Source organism: Triturus cristatus, chromosome 11 (genome assembly GCF_964204655.1).
Source record: "Triturus cristatus chromosome 11, aTriCri1.1, whole genome shotgun sequence".
Lineage (NCBI taxonomy): Eukaryota > Metazoa > Chordata > Amphibia > Caudata > Salamandridae > Triturus > Triturus cristatus.
This window is the reverse complement of record NC_140594.1, coordinates 964,524,689-964,539,461: the sequence shown is the minus strand read 5'-3', so window position 1 is coordinate 964,539,461 and position 14,773 is coordinate 964,524,689. Positions and strand designations below refer to the sequence as shown.

At 51.5% G+C, this 14,773-nt stretch overlaps 1 protein-coding gene across 15 annotated transcripts in view; it reads right to left on the bottom strand.

The window, feature by feature from the left end:
* Positions 1–14,773, bottom strand: part of TRIP12 (thyroid hormone receptor interactor 12) — a 1,120,962-nt gene that overhangs the window by 117,037 nt on the left and 989,152 nt on the right. The window lies entirely within an intron of this gene.

The window sequence follows — 14,773 nt, the reverse complement described above, 5'->3', positions numbered from 1 at the left end:
GACGACGTCATCGCGGCGATCACGACGCCGACGACTGACGCGGAGCCGCAGACGATGCCTAGCGACGCGCAAGGGTATTGCTGACGAAAAATCTTTCCAGATCCAGCCTGATGCCTGGGAATATTCTAAGGTGAGGAATCTAACTAACGTGTTTCTTTCAGATTGAACATGATCAAACACATAACTGGACTTATAGATTTTAAAAGAAAACAAATCTCAGCAATTCAATACTGCAGAAGGTTTGCATTGCAGTCAAGTTGTGTGGAACCCCAGCAGGGTACAGGTGGTGCGGGTCCCAGGACCAAGCCACAACAGTTAGTTCAATTTTACCTATTCCCTGAAGCCAGGTGCAGAGTTGCCCTGGCTGTCCCTGGTGCTGAATAGGAGCCACAGGAAGGTTGCTTTTTACTGCTTACACAGTGCTGTGGAAACAAGATGCAAAAACACAACAATAGGGTGGCTGCTGACTATGGTTGAAGGTCGGATGGCGTTGCCTCTAGATGCAGCGTCGAGTGCAGGGGTCGGTTGCCAGACTGACAACCAACAAGCCTTGGCAGTGTTTGGAAAAGGGTACTTCGATGTCCAGTTGTCGCGAGGGACACAGTAGCTGCCTGTAACTTCGTAAAAGGCAGGACTACAGTTCCCAAGATGCACTTGATAATCTGGACTTGGGCAATCCTCAGAGAGATTACATGGCCAGCGATTCTTCAGATCCGGACCATTGTTTTACCTGTAAGTTTGCAGGGGACTAGGGCTACTAGTCCAGGGGAGTCTGAGGGTGCTTCAGGCTCTCAGAGGGCCCCTGAGTGCTAGCCCATAGGATGAGTCTCGATCAGGCGGTTCCAGGAGCATTGCCACAGGTGCAGGCAAGCCCTCCTTTGGTTGGTGCAAGCCCTGTTGTCGCAGACACAGGTGTCGTCTTTGTCCTCTTCAATGGAGGTTTTTTCAGAACAGGGGTTCTGGTGTCAGGGGTAGGCCTTAAATCCTAGATTTTGGGGTGTTAGGGCTGTGGATTCAAGTAGCCAATGGGCTGCTTCCCCCAGCGGCTAATCCGCCCCTGAGGTGACCACATACAGTGGTGTAGGTCACCTTTTCTACCCCAAACCCACTATTTCTACCACTTTTAAAAATGTCAGAAGTCTTTCTTAGACGTACAGACCGGCCAGCCTACCGTAGAGGTGTGGCTAGCCTTTTGGGGGTGTACACATATCCTGCATACTTAATTTCCCACCAGCCCGGGTGCAAATGTGCGTTGGGTGGGGGAGGGCTATTTCCTCCTTTGGGAGTAAGCCTTGATACAGACCAGAGGTGGTGTAGCCTTTGAAGCTCACTGCCTTGATGTGCCACTTCACTACCCTTCCTGGGAGTGAGAAGGTGTGACCTCCTTTCCTCCCGGGCCTTTGTTCCCGATTCCTGGAAGTGATAACACTGCCTGGCAGGAGGTCAGAATCCTGTCTTGGCAGCAGCAGGCGTGGGCTGCCAGAGAAGCTGGAGCAAACAGGTGGGCAACCTCTAAGATAGCCACCTTGGTGCATGCCACATCACCCTTGAAATGAGATCCGTGTCAGGGGTTAGACAGCATGTTTGATACCAAATACAACATATTTAGGGGGGTACTGTGAGAAAGTGGCTCTGTATATACTGTTCCCTAATAGGTACAGGGTGTACAGAGTCCACAGTCCCCCAGAGGCTGATAGAGGTCAAAGTTAGGTATGACCTTACTCTCAAAAGTGGTAGCTTGGTCGAGCAGTAAGGCAGTACCAGCGGACAGTGTAAAGCATTTATTGTACACAGTCAGCAATTGGTTTCACACACTCAATAACTGAACTCTAGGCCAATGGTTTGTATATATAAAATATATGCTTGTTTTATTTTTAGAACCACAAAGGGGGTAAAAATATACTTTCTCAGAATGAGAGGTTGAATATAAATACTTTTGTTTTAAGCAATAAATTTGTGTAAACAGTCACAGTTGGTTGCAATAAACAATCCTATTTCCTAAACATAACAATGCATTGAGCTCAATGGTAAATTCAGGTTATTTGTAATAAATTACTTTTCAGATTACTTTTGGAATTCCAGGTCTGGCTCCTAGAACCAGCCTGGGGTCAGTATTCAGAATCAAGTGATGAAAGTCGACTTAATAACTGTAATGATTTTTAAATAATATTTAGCTATTTCAAAAGTTAGCACTTAGAAAATATTTCACAGAAAACATTCAATGGATCTCTATGGCAAGAAATTCAAATTGCAGGTAGAGTACTTTATCGTTACTTTAGTAATCCAGGACTGGGTGCCTAGACCCAGGACTGGGGTCCTTATCAAAAGCAGGTAAGTAATTTCGTTTGCAGAAATGGTACGATTTTAAAAGAATATTTCAAATTTGCAAAAGTAGACACTTAGAAGAAATTTCACAGAAAAGCAGACAATGGTTTCCTATGGGAGAAAAATGAGTTCGAGGTAAGTATAGTTGTGAACACTTTTCAGAGTCAGGGCTGGGCACCAAGATCCAGCACTGGGAGCTCACCTAGGAGCAGGTGAGTAAATTCGTTTTTGTCACTTGGCTGATTTTTGGTGAATTTTTGCAGTTTTGAAAAGTTCACACTTAGATTTTTGAAGAAAAAGCCAGTCAATGTTACCCTATGAGGAAAATGAAGTTAGCGGTTTAAGGGTAAGTACTCGACTGGTAGTGTTGAAATTCCGGGCATGGACTCAGGGGTCCCCCAGTGTCAGGTAGGTACAGTTGGTTCACCCTCAGCGGTTTCAGGACGGCCGGGTGCAGAGAGAGTTGGGCCCAATGTTATCCTATGAGGGATTGGGGGGCCTTGGTTGGTGGCTGCTGTCTGGCAAGCCACGCGGCTGTGGGAGCTGGGCTCCTGGTCACTTACTCAGGGCAAGTGGGGAAGTAGGTTAGTGTAGAGAGGGCACTGCCAGGGCCACTCGGGCGGCTGGGTGCAGGGTGCTTTTGAGCCTTAGGGCGCTCAATGGAAATCAATGGGAATGTTCCGGTTTGGAAAAGAGGCTGCAGGCTCGGGGACGAGGATGTTTCAGGTGCCACCACCACTTCGAGAGGTAAGTTGGGTAGTGGTAGGTTAGGTGGGTACCCCGGGATTGGGCACAGGGGGTCGCAGGGCGCTGGGTGCAGGGGTGCCTTTTGACGTCGGGAATCTTACCCTCTGGTTGATCGCGGCTGGGGTGGCACTTGGTTCTGAGGCTGCAGGCTTCTTCCGGGATGTCGAGGGGGGTCCTTGGGTGCCGGACTCTGGGTCACAGTCGCCGTGGGGTCGTCCTCTGGGTCTTTGTCCACTCCGGCACTGGCCAGGCTTGGCTGGTGCAGAGTGTGTTGGGTCCGCGGTCCCGGGCTGGTGCCAGGGATAGCAAATAGGTTTCCTGAGTAGAGCCTCTACTCGTGGGAGTTTTTTTATCTGGAATCTCCGGAAGGAAGGTTCAGGGTGCCCCTAAATACTAGATTTAGGGGCGTTACAGGTAGGTGAAGGCCAGGGACCAATGGGTCCTTGTCCTGGGGTGGGTACACCCCCTATCCTGCCTCTCTCCTGTGGGAGGGGGGCAGTAGCCTAATCCTGATAGGGTAGGGCCTCCCATCTTCAAGATGGCGAGAGCCCAGAGATGTGCTTCACCTCGCCTCCCCCACCTGAGGGGTGGGGTGGGCAGGCTGGCACATCCCCTGTCCTTGTATGGGGTTTCCGGCCAAGCTTCCCGCCAGAGTGGGGGGTTGCAGTGGCCTGGGGAAACTCCAAATGGCGGCATGCCTTTGAAGCTTCCCTTTGCTCATCCTGGGGGAGGATATTTCTCACCTCACCCAGGATGTGCATTGTTGCAGGCCCGGGAGAGCAGGGGCTCTCCCACCCAGGGGTCCAGCAACGTGTCTGCTGTGTGGCAGCCTGGGCAGCCTCAGAGCAGACGTGGATTGTAAGTTAGCTGTAAGGGGGCATCTTCTAAGATGCCCTCTGGGGTGCTTAGTACATTAAATCCTACACTGGCATCAGTGTGGGTTCAATGTGCTGAGAAGTTTGATACCAAACTTCCCAGGCTTCAGTGTTGCCAATATGGTGCTGTGGAGCTCGTGTTTGACAAGCTCTCAGCACCATGTATTCTTAAATGACAGCACTGCACTTACAGTGCCCAGGAATGGACCCGGGTACTGTAGGGGCACAGGGCTCCTGCTCCTGTGTCCACACCATAGGCGTAATGCACCCAGCTAGAGGGGTGGCTGACATATGCCTTGGCAGTGTAGGTGATGGGCATGGTACACAGTGATGTGTGCCATGTCGACTCTTTGATTTGTCCTGCACCCAGACACTCAGCCTGCAAGGGCAGTGTGTGTGTAAGGGTACAGGGCCTCTGAGGGTGGCACAATGAGTGCTGCAGCCCTTAGAGGCCTTCCCTGGTCACAAGGCCCTGGGTACCTAGGGTACCATTTACTAGGGGCTGACATGTGGCTAGGGTTTGCCAATTTGGAGTTTGTGTGGTTTAAGGAAGGAACATAGGCCCTGGGCACCTGATTGGCAGGAACCCAGGGTACACTCAATCGAAGTACATTCAGCAATTTAGCAAAAAGTGGGGGCATACCATGCAAGAAAGATGGCACTTTCTCACAGGTACTATAATGGAGCTGTCAACCTGAGGTTTGCCCGGTGCCAGCCGATGTAATCCTATGGACCGTCTATCACTTGTAATGTTCATTAATGGTAAAGGCTACTATAGGGACATATAAGCATGCACTTACATGCCCACATCTTTAATATAATGCGCCTGCCTCCTGGACTTTAGTAGGCAATCCTTAGGGGTGACTGACATCTGTTAAAAGCAGCGCATTGCCATCACCATGTGGCAAAGTCAATGTCGAATAAGAGCACTGTACCTGCAGTCTGCAATGGCAGGCCTGCTGTCAGTAGTTTACTTGGGTCACTCAAGGTGACACAAACAGTGCTGTAAGCCCTGGGGACTCATTTCCCACCCATGCGGTCTGTACCATATACTAGGGACTTATCAGGGGTAAAGTCCTTGTCAATTGGGGTTGCCATCAGCATTGGAGCAAAAAGTGGCTGGCGGTTGCATTACAAAGGCGGCAGGGCTTTGAAGCTTCCCCTTCGAAAACTGGCCCATCCTGGGGGAGGAGGTGTGACATCTCTGCCCAGGATGTGCTTTGTTTTTGGTCCCAGACAGCAAAGGTTCTCTACCCCGGGGTTCAGAAACATGTCTTTGTGTGGCAGGCTGCCCAAAGCCAGTCAGTGCCTATACGAAGGTTGGTAGGTTTTCAGGGGGCATATCTGAGGTGCCCTCTGAGCACATGGTGTAATAAATCTCACACAGGCATCAGTGTGGATTTATTACAAGGAGTTGTTTGGTACCAAACACTTCTGGTTTCAGTGAAGCCATCATGGTGCTGTGGAACTAGAGGTTTTGGGTTTCCAGCCCATGTTCTCCTCATGGCTTTTCTGGCACTTCCAATATTTGAGACTTGACTTAACTAGGGGAATATCTAATCATGCAGATGTGTACCCATTTGGATTTAGTGCACTCTGCCTTAGGGCTGTAAGGTCTACTAAAAGGGTGACTTACCTATACCTACAGGCAGTGCTGGCTGGCATGGTTCCCAGGCAGGGTGCCATGTCGACTGTCGTTTTTCCCCTAGGAAGGGCATGCAAGCTGCAAGGGCTGCTGCATGGTCCTACTGAGTGGGTTCCCATGGGACCCTTTTCAGCTCCCAGGCCCTAGGTACTCAGGGTACAGTTAATTAGGGACTTACAGGGGGGCAGAAATACCAATTGTGGGTATGTTTTAGGGAAGAAGCACTAGCACAGAGGACAAAGTTGGCAGGGGCGGTGGGCACTAAACCAGGCATAAAGTGGGGACTAACCATGTAAAAAAGGCACTTTCTCACAATATCCCTTGGTCAAAGATTGCTAGTGTGTTCCAACAATATACACTTAAAAAAAAAAAAAAAAACAACCAAGAACATAAAAGGTGTAGCTATATATCTGAAAGAGACACGTTAGTGATCGATTCCTTACCTTAGAATATCCCCAGGTGTCAGACTGGATCCGGAAAGTTTTCGTCAGCAGTACCCGTGCGCGTCAGTAGGCGTCGTCATACGTTGTAACCGCCGAGATGACGTTGTCGTAGATACTTAGACGCGCCCACGAGTGCTGACGTCAGTTCTTTCTTTTTCCGCGCAGCAGTGCAGATCCGAGAGAGAGCGGTACCCCTAGTTAAAAGTGTTAACTTGGTTTCTGACAACTTGTTTTGTCGAGTACTTGACTCCTTTAGGGCCTGCAGTCAGAACAGGTCGGTAGCGGACCTGCACGACGTGTGTCTCTTCATCTTGGGGCACGCCTGTGACCCCGAGGCGTGCCCCGATTATCGGGCCATGGCACCAAAAGCTTTGTGGGAGCGTTCCCAAAAGTTGTTAGAGGTCCGGCAATCGGTTCCGTGCCGATCAAGGTCCCGCTCCCGGAGCCATCAGCATCGCTCGCCGGAATCGGGGACAGGTAAGTCAAGGCACCATAAAATGTCGAAGAAGCGACGTCACTCCTCCTCTACCCCGCACCGGTAGTGGGACGCGGTGGAGGGGGCGGGTGGTCACTCCCCCGCAGCTCCGTTGGAGCCTCCGTTGTTGCCTGCGACCTACCCACCCTTTCCAGGCCCGCACGCGACTTAGGACGAGGTGCAGGCCTTTGTGTCGGCCTTGCGCCATTTGTTTGCCCCAACGGGTCCCTCCGGTGGATGAAGGGGAGTACTGGGAGGGGTCTGAAGACCCTCTTGCAGCTCAATGCGAGGATGAGCCTGAATGGGAAGGCGACATGGAGGGTCCAGTGGATCTGGATTTCTCTCCACACCCTGGTACACTGTCCCCTTCTTCCGTGGCTACGGAGGAGGTAGGGACTTTTTCAGTGGTGTTGCGTAGGGCGGCTGAGGCTCTTAACCTCGAGCTCCCTTCTGTGCCTATCAGGACCAATCTCCTGACTGAGCTGCTGCAGCCACAGTCCTCATCCGCGGAGCCGTTACTGCCCTTCAATGAGGCGCTTCTGACATCCTGCTGAGCACCTGGAACAAACCTAACACAGGGGTTCCTGTAGATAAAGGTGTGGCACGAAGCCATCGCCCGGCGACCCCAGCTTTCTCACACAGCACCAGACGCCTGAGAGTTTGGTTGTTCAGGCATCTGCCTCGCCGAGCGCATTCCCTTCTGCTCCTCCAGACAAGGAGTCTAGGAAACTGGAGCAGTTTGGTAAAAAGATTTTCTCTTCTGCCAGTTCCGGGTTGCGAGCGGTGAATACTGCGTGCCTGTTGGGCCGCTATTCCCATTCTGTGTGGGATACCGTGGCACAGGAGCTGCCTCAGTGCCATGCGGAGGCATGGGCGGTTCTCACCCAGGACATTACCGAGGGAAGAGATGCTGCTAAATTTACCATCCGTTGTGGGCTTGACACAGCCGATTCCCTCGGCAGGGCACTTTCCACAAAGGTGGCGCTACGCCGTTACGCTTGGCTCAGAACTACTTCCTGATCCGGGGATATCCAGAACACTTTGTTGGACATGCCTTTTGATGGCAACGCATCTTTGGTGACAAGGCGGATAGCACCTTGGAACGCTTTAAGGACTCTCGGGCTATGGCCCAGTCCTTGGTTCTCGCCACCACGCGTACTCCCTCGGGGTCCGCTTTTCACTCCTTTCGAGGTCAGGGTCGAGGCGCTCAAGTGCATTCCTTTCAGACCCGCAAGCTTGCGCAGCCGCAGTCTCATCGCAGCCGTAGGTCCCGCCGTGGTGGGTCCCGAGGATAGCGTGAGAGTCAATCCACCACTGCCCCATGCCACCTCAAAACCTTCCTAGTCCGGTGTTTCAGGCCCACCAGACGCCAGTGGGTGGCAGGAATCGCCATCACCTTCCCCACTGGCGCACCATCACCTCGGACAGGTGGGTTCTGCAAATAGTCCGCAGGGTCTACTCTTTCCCCTTCAAGTCTACCCCTCCAGCCATGCCACCTCAGTACCACCGCATGTCGTGGGGTCACTTGTCACTTCTCCAGCAGGAAGTTGCGGCCCTCTTGGCCAAGGGGGCCATCGAGCACATTCCGATGCCAGAAGTAGGTCGTGGTCGTTATTCCCACTACTTCGTGGTACCAAAGAAGGACAAGTGCCTGCGTCCTATCGAAGACCTCCGGAACTTCAATCGCTTCCTCCGGAAGGAGAAGTTCAAGATGCTCACGCGCTTGCTCAGGTCTTGACTGCCCTAGACCCGCAAGACTGTCTGGTAGCGTTGCACTTGCAGGATGCTTATTTTCATATCCCCATCCTGCCTGCCAACCGGCGTTACCTAGGATTCATGGTAGGCCACGAGCACTTTCAGTTCACTGTGCTCCCTTTCGGCCTTACCAGTGCCCCTCGGGTGTTCACGAAAGCGATGGCGGTGGTCAAAGCTCATCTGCGCAGATTAGGGGTTTCAGTCTTCCCCTATCTCGACAACTGGCAGTTGAAGGCGGGCTCGCCCCAGGCAGCCTTCTCCCACCTCCAGACTACGGCCGACCTCCTGCATTTGCTGGGGTTTTCCATCAACGTGCCGAAGTCACACCTGATTCCCTCTCAAAAGCTCCTCTTCATCGGAGCGGTTCTGGATACGGTGCGGTTTCGGTTTTACCCTCCCGAACAGCGAGTCCGGAACATTTGGGCTATGATTCCGATCTTTCGGCCCTGGTCCGGGGTTTCAGTCTGGAAGACCCTGAGGCTGCTGGGCCTCATGGCCTCCTGCTGATCTATCATGCCAGATGGCATATGCGGGCTCTGCAGTGGGACCTGAAGTTCCAGTGGACGCAGCATCAGGGAAACCTGTCCGACTAAGTCCAGATCTCGGAGGGTACTGCACAGAACTTGCAGTGGTGGCTCACGTACCAGCATTGGGTCAGCGGCAGATGCCTCTCCCTTCCCCAACTGGAGCACACAGTAGTGATGGACAGGTCCCTCCTGGGATGGGGCAGCCACATGGGAGAGGCGGAGATCAGAGGCCTCTGGTCTCCGGTGGAGTCCAAGCTCCATATCAACCTTTTGGAGCTCAGGGCGATCCTACCTGCGCTGAAAGCATTCCTTCTCTCTGTCAAGGGGAGAGTAGTGCAGGTGTTCACAGACAACACCACCGCCATGTGGTACGGCAACAAACAGGGCGGGGTCGTGGACCCTATGTCAGGAGGCTCTGCGCCTCTGGACGTGGCTGGAACATCAAGGCATTTCCTTGGTGGTTCAACACCTGGCTGGTACCCTGAACGCCAGGGCGGACAAACTCAGCCGCAGGTGCATGTTGGATCACGAATGGCGTCTTCACTCAGAGGTGGCGCAAGGTCTCTTTCAGCAGTGGGGAGAACCTTGGTTAGATCTATTCGCCACCGAAGAGAACGCACAATGTCAGCAGTTCTGCGCGTTGGAGTTTCCAAGGCGGCACTCGCTCGGAGACGCTGGAGTTGTGGTCTATTGTATGCCTTTCCGCTTATACCACTTCTGCCCAGAGTGCTGAAGATCAGACACAACCAGGCCCAAGTCATTCTTGTGGCACTGGACTGGGCTTGAAGAGTTTGGTATCCTGAGCTACTCAGTAGGAGCGTGGATTCACCCGATCCGGCTGCCTCTTCGGGAGGATCACCTGTCGCAGCAGCAGGAGACGGTCCTCCACTGAACCTGTCCAGCCTCCACCTCCTTGCGTGGAGATTGAGCGGCGACAGCGGATTCCATTTGACTTGCCTACTGAAGTCTGTAATGTGATTCTGGCAGCCAGGCATCCCTCCACTAAAACGGTATATGCTTGTCAGTGGAAAAAATTTGAGAGATGGTGCACAGCGAAAGCTGTAGATCCTCTTGCTGCCCCTCTTTCTGAGGTCCTATTGTTCCTTCTCTTTTGGCCCAGCAGTCTGCTCTGGGCACTATCAAGGGCTACCTTTCTGCTCTTTCAGCCTTTCTTAGGCTGCCTGATCAGCCCTCTTTTCAAGTCCCTTTTTGTTAATAGACTTCCCTCTTATTCCTTTTGTGATGCCTCAATGGGACTTGAACCTGGTTCTCACATACTTGATGTGTGCTCCCTTTGAACCTCTTCATAACTGTCCTTTGAGGCGGAAGCCGGGAGGTGCACTGTTTATTTTAAATATTTGTGTCACGAATTCACCTGTGTTTTTAAAAGAGCTGCACTTCTTCTGTCTCTGGCACCTTGGGGACTTGCTCCTCGAAACTGACCGCGCAGCGGATTTGGCGCTGCAGCGGAACCACCAGAACACAAACAAAACTGCCGCCATTGACGGCGTGCTGCGAGGCCATGCCTACTTCGAGGCCACGCCCCCCGCCCACTTCCGATTCCCTGATAAACATGTGTACTCACCGGACGCGCAGCGGACGGGCGCAGCGGGCGCGCCTAAGGCAAGCCCGTCTGCGCCAAGTCATCGCCTCTCGCCAGTCCCCCTGGCCGGACTTTACAGCAACCCCTTCATTACGACAAAGATCACCTCACTGCCTTGAACCCCGGACGGAGATGTGTCGATATTATAGGTACACTTGGTCACACGCATCTCCAATGTAAATCCTTCCCCTTTACTACAACCAGCCCCTGTCGTTTACGACAGGCACAAGATGTGCCTAAAGCCTCCCCCCTCACGATCCTTCAACTCAATGTCAGATCCCTTACCAAACACTACCTGGAGGTAAATTCTCTCATATGTGATGAGAACCCGGACATTTTTTTTTCTCTGTGAAACTTGGTTACGTGATGGCACGTCTGCCATACCTAACCTCACGCTTCCAGATGACTACCATATGCTGACTCTAAATCGAGATGCTAGAGTAGGAGGCATCGCTGTAATCTTCAAAAGGCAATTTTCTTGTACTTTCATCAAAGAAGATCTTCCCGGTTGTGAATGTGCCCGCTTTAAAATTACAACTAGCCCTTACTTTGCCCTGTCGGACCTTTATATCTACCGCCCACCTGGACCTGCCTCAAGATTTATCGATGCCCTTGAGGCAGCAAACTCTCTGGTGACTAAGTCCGCAAATTTTACTATATTAGGTGACCTCAACCTCCACTTTGATGTATCCATCGATTCTACTATTAAAAATCTTCTTGTAGATCTATCGGCGTTACAACTTAACTCCCTAATCCAGTACCCGACACACTCTGCCGGTCATACCTTGGACCCGGTGTTTACCAACATCCAGGATGTCAAAACTGAGATGCCTGTTCCAATGGGATGGACGGACCACCATCTTGTTAAATTAACCATACTGGTCAAGGGTCCAATGTATAAAACCAATCCAACCCGCCCCCTTAAAAGACCCTGGCACAAATTATTAACCAGTGACCTTCACGTCACTCTAGGAGAGTTCCATCGAGAAGATGACCAGGACATTGATATAACCTATGGTGCTTTTAACGACTGGATCACCAAAGGACTAGATGCTCTTATTCCACCCAAATGGGCTAAAGGGCGCACCTCACCCTCCAAGCCATGGTACAATGATACCCTTAAATCCTTGCGCAAGGAATGTAAAAAAGCCGAGCGCACGTGGAGGAAAGAGTACAATAATGGGGATAAAAGCAACTATTTATCGACACTAAAAAAGTACCATAAAGCCATTCGCGCCGCACGCGCGACTTTCTACGCAGACAAAATTAACTCTAGCCCTAACCCCGCCAAAATAGTTTTCAATCTGGTCCAAGAACTTCAGAGCAACAGATCTCCATCCCCCAGTATTACGTCTGCACAACATTGCGAGGATCTTGCTACATATTTCGTAGAGAAAGTTCAAAAAATCTACAGTTCCTTCCCACAGCACTCCCCCAATCCCATCAACCCTACCAATCCCATCCCTAAATGTACCCTCTTGACTCACATCCCAGAAATCTCTCATGATGATTTAAACAAACTATGTAGGAAAGTAAAGTCAGGCTCCCCTGCAGACCCTATGAGCCCCACCCACTTTATGGACTCACTGAATTTTTTTCTGCCGACATTAGCTGCCATACTCAATCTTTCCTTTTCCTCTGCTAGTGTTCCGACAGCCTGGTAACAAGCTTGGGTCTCACCCATCATTAAAAAACCCGCTTTGGATCCATCAAAACCAGAGAATTTTCGTCCCATATCTCTGCTACCATGGTTGTTCAAGCTTGCAGAGGCCCATGTTAATGGCATCCTGTCCCAACATATGGACCAGAATAACATCCTGGACCCATCACAAAATGGGTTCAGACCAGGCCATAGCACGGAGTCTGCCCTCCTGGCCACCTCCGAACATCTCCGGACGATTTTAGATTCCGGTCAATGTGCTGCGCTGATTCTCCTTGATATCAGCGCGGCCTTTGACACGGTATCCCATGACATCCTTCTTAATCGTCTGGAGATGGTCGGAGTCTCTGGCCTTGCACTGACATGGTTCGGCTCCTTCCTCAAAGATAGATCCTTTCGGGTGTCAGCCCCCCCATTCCTATCCAAACCCCATCCGATCGCACAGGGAGTTCCACAGGGCTCTGCTTTGAGCCCCTCCCTTTTTAACGTTTACGTGCAGCCACTTGCAGCAGTGGCTAAAGAGTGGGGCCTGACGCTGGTGTCCTATGCTGATGACACACAGCTGGCCATCACTCTCACGGAAGGCCCTTCCATCTTGGCCTCTAGATTTAGAGATGGCCTTGCGGCAGTGGCCCAATGGATGACAGATAACTACCTACAGCTGAACGCCGGAAAAACAGAAGTGCTGCTCCTTGGCAAAAACACCTGCCACTGGAATGAGCACTGGTGGCCGTCATCCTTGGGCCCTCCTCCCCCTCCCAAGTCCCTTGTAAAAAATCTGGGAGTCTGGATGGATGCCTCACTCAGCTACCAGACACACACTAAGAAAGTAGCTGCCACATGTGTTGGTATGCTGAGAAGTCTCAGCCCTATACTAGGTTTTTTTAACGCTGAAGTTCGCCAACTTATCATCCAAGCGACCATTCTGTCTCGATTGGACTACGCCAATGTCCTCCTCCTTGGTGCAAATAAAGGAGAAATAGCACGACTGCAATGCGTGCAAAACGCGGCCGCACGAGCATTAGTTGGCCTTCACCGCAGATGCTCGGTTAGAGCCACCATTCACAAATTGCACTGGCTGCCCGTGAATTCTAGGATCCATTTGAAAACCCTTATCATGATCTTCAAAATTCTCAAACTCGGAAGCCCTATACTTCTACGATCTCTCCTCACTCCTTATGTTCCTCGACGTGATCTACGTTCCTCTAGCCAGCATCTTCTGAGCATCCCCCGTACAAAGCTCTGCCGCATTGGCGGCCGCTCCTTTAGGACCATGGGAGCCAAGCTCTGGAATGCCCTTCCTCTAAACATTCGCTGTATAGAAAATCTCCCCACCTTTCGTAAGGCCATCAAGACACACCTGTTCCTCCATTTTTAACCTTCCCTTCCTCCCTTCTTTTTCTAGCTCAGGATGGGGACTGTGACTCTCCCTAGCGCCGGGACGCCTCCTTGCTGGGGCAGCTGTTTGCGCTTTACCAAAACCTTAGAATAGAATAGAATAGAATTAACTTTGAAAACTGTCTTCCTGGTGGCCCTCACCTCCGCTCGCAGGTGAGTGAGCTCCAAGCTCTTTCCTGTAAACCACCATTCCTGGCGATTCATCCGGACAAGGCTGTGCTAAGACCACGTCCCTCCTTTCAACCGAAAGTAGTCTCTGCCTTTCATCTCGGAAAACTGTCACTCTGCCCACTTTCTTTCCGCCTCCACACCCTTCAAGAGAAGAGGAGAGGCTCCACCGTCTGGAACCAAAACGTGCGCTTTCATTCCATCTCAACCGCACACAACAGTTCCGGGTGGATGACCAGCTCTTTGTTGGCTACGTGGGCGCCAAGAAAGGCCGGGCTTTGCACATGCGAACTATCTCCCGATGGGTTGTCTTGTGCATTAAAGCCTGTTACTCTGGCTAAAAAGGAGCCTCCGGTTGGGCTAAGCGCCCATTCGACCAGGGCGACAGCAGCTACTACAGCATTGGGACGCGGTGTTCCCCTGCAAGAAATCCGTCAAGCGGCCACTTGGGCCTCGTTGCATACCTTCATTAAGCACTATTGTCTTGACAGTCATGTTCGGAGAGATGGCTTCTTTGGCCGTTCAGTTCTCCGTGACTTTCTGGTGTAATCAAACTTCACAAACCCACCAACGGGGTTGGTATTGCTTGGGTATGTATTCTAAGGTAAGGAATCTATCACTAACGTGTCTCTTTCAGATGCACAAGTTACTTACTTGTGTAACAATATATCTGTAAGAGACATTAGTTAGTGATAGATTCCTCACCGCCCGCCCATCCTCCCCGTTCTGCGAACTGTTCTCTAGGGTTCAGGTCATCCCTTTCAGGTTCCTAGTTCTATTGCACCAGTAGTCGGTCTCTGGCATGGCTCTGCGCTCCTGGCGTGGAAAAGTTGTGTACAGAATTGACGTCAGCGCGCCTAAGTAGCTGCAACGACGTTATCTCGGGGGCTACGACGTCAGCGTCGTACGCGGAGCCGTACGACGACGCCTACCGACGCGCACGGGTACTGCGGACGAAAACTTTCTGGATCCAGTCTGATGCCTGGGGATATTCTATCACAAACTAATTTCTCTTACAGATATATTGTTACACAAGTCAATAACTTGTGCTTCACCTCTTTTTGGCATAATTCATGCACTCCTATGAATTCCCTGCTGGCAGGCTAGGAACTCTCAAGACATTTCATTTAACACAGCAGTAGGAAGACATTT